General features: G+C 40.7%; 1 protein-coding gene across 1 annotated transcript in view; it reads left to right on the top strand.

Annotated features, from left to right (window-relative positions):
• The first annotated feature begins 508 nt into the window (after positions 1 to 508).
• Positions 509 to 2,464, top strand: part of LOC117935024 (zinc finger protein 239-like) — a 7,007-nt gene continuing 5,051 nt past the window's right edge. Inside the window, exon 1 of the mRNA XM_034857140.1 lies at positions 509 to 737. The gene's annotated coding sequence lies outside the window, so the exon portion shown is untranslated. The remainder of the gene's footprint in view (positions 738 to 2,464) is intronic.

Here is a 2,464-nt window from a genome sequence, read left to right as displayed (position 1 = left end):
TATAGGGGGCGCTATAATCGACGTAGACAATTTTGGGCCATTTTATCCCTTTTGAGGTCGTATGCGTCATATTTGACGCCAAACGGCACTTCTGATTCATAACTGTGTAACTTAATAATATAATATAACAACTGGATGGAGAATATGAGTGTGGAGACTCGGAAAAAGTAAAACTCATCTTGAGCCGGTGCAAGAACTATTTGCACTATTCGCTACTATCCATTCTTAATTTGGCTGTCTGGACTAAGTTGAAGAAGCTCATGTATTTTATACGTAGTATTGTACTTTATTATTATATTTGAATAAGTAAAGGCAATGTTGGTTCCTAATCCAAAAAAAGAAATGAAGAAAGAGCCAGGTCCAGGAGGAGGTTTCATGTAGACTTTCCTCATCACCAGCGGGGGGCAGCAGTGCACTAACAGGGCCTGGTCTGCCGGTAAGCAACAGTAGAAGAAGAAGCAGCAGCAGAAGAAGAAGAAGAAGTAGAAGGAAAATGTTGCTATAACGGATCTGCTAGACGTGACGATGTTGTTAGGTTCAGACAGGCACGAGGAGCGCGGCTTGGTTTTAGTAAGCCAATCAGAGGCAGAATAAGACAAAATAAGGTGGGCCTTTAGACAGGTCCAGTGACGTCTTGTGGCTCCAATCTAGCATCGACCAGTCAACGGGTTGTGTCCAGATGGTAGCCCAGTGAAATAGACAATATCAGTAGAAGATACACTGTCGGAGAGCAAGAGGTATCTGTTCCTGTTTTCTTCGTTTTTCTGGGTTGTTAGTGGTTATTGACATCACTCTGGATTTAAGGAAGCCGTTTAACCGTGGAATGTAGCGGCTTCTCTCCGGCTCCTCGCTGCTGACCTGTTACGTTGTGATGCTAACGTTAGGCCGCTGCGCTGCTAACGCTAAAGCTAAACTAGCTAACCGAGCCTGGCTGTTGTCCGCTGGAAGGAACGAGATGCGTGGGTCGACGTCGGGTTAGCCTGTTAGCATTGAGTTATCTTCAATAAACTTCTTCAAACGTTGTATGACATGCTGACGTTAACGTTATTCTCTTGTATTGTTATTATATCTATCTATCTGTCTTAACGTTAACGTTAGGTCTTCTTACAAATATTAACATTGCATGTCCATTCACTGTGAGTTTGGATAATACTAAAGGTCCCATGGCATGAAAATGTCACTTTATCAGGTTTTTTAACATTAATATGCGTTCCCCTTTTTATATAAAACTATAAGAGACTTAGGGGTATTAGGGGACCACTAAGGTCAATATAAAGAGACTTCAGATACAGTATTAGGGACCACTAAGGTCTATATAAAGAGACTTCAGATACAGTGTTGGTGCACATTTGTTCCTTTGTTTTTGGTCGGAAGTTGACGTGTGGCTTCTGTGTAAGTGCGTGTTTTGGTAATAAGAATGGTCAATTAGATACTTGCTGTCAACGAGTTTCAATCTTAAATTGGATATTACAATCCGTTTATTTAAGTAAACAAAAACTAATCAAACATAACTGGTCTTCTTCTAATCATCATCCCACACTTAACCACAGTTAACCACCTCAAAAAACTGTGACCTTGCTGTGCGCAACACAGCTGACCCAATTAGGCCACATTTAAATAAACTTGTACCTCTCCAGCATCACATGCTGGTCAACCAATGAAATGGCTCCAACACAACCGGCCCCTAATTGTATATGGCGATACAAGACATAACAATTAAACACAAACACACATATTTGTATATGGAGTCATGTAAAACTTAAACGGCAGGCTGTAGGCCACCTTAAACCAATTCTCCTTTTTTGCGGTCTGCATAACATATTAACTTGTTATGTAGACAATTCATTTTCTATTAACAGGCACAACTTTGTCAATGGTCTCTCAATTACATTTGTTTTCGTCTGGATACTAACAGATCTGACCATGCCGGACCTATCAGGGAATGTTTTGATTATTTTTCTAATTTTCCAGGAATTCCGTGGGGCTGTTGCATCTGCAATCAAAACAATGTCTCCTGTTGCAAGATTACGTTTTGTTTTGTTCCACTTTTGCCTTTCCTGTAGCAAAGCAAGATATTCCTTTGCCCATCTTTTCCAGAATAAATCTGAAATGTACTGTGCCTGTTTCCATCGTCTTCTTACATACTGGTCCTTATGATCAAACAGACCCGGAGGCAAACTTGGTTTTCTTTTCAGTGTGAGAAGATGGTTTGGCGTTAGAGGTTCCAAATCATTAGGATCTGCAGACACTTTGGTAATGGGTCGATCATTTAATATTGCTTCAGCTTCACATAAGACAGTGACCAAGGCTTCATCAGTTAAGGTTTGTTGATGTAGAACAGATAACAGCACCTTCCTAACCAGCCTGATCATACTATCCCAAGCACCGCCATGATGTGAAGCGGTTGGTGTATTGAAAGTCCATTTGACGTCCTCATACATTAAAGACTTTTCAATTGTCCCAT

The sequence above is a fragment of the Etheostoma cragini genome, chromosome 2 (genome assembly GCF_013103735.1).
Source record: "Etheostoma cragini isolate CJK2018 chromosome 2, CSU_Ecrag_1.0, whole genome shotgun sequence".
In the NCBI taxonomy this organism is placed as follows: Eukaryota; Metazoa; Chordata; class Actinopteri; order Perciformes; family Percidae; genus Etheostoma; species Etheostoma cragini.
Note: the sequence above shows the minus strand (reverse complement) of the source record. Positions and strands in the feature narration are given on the sequence as shown.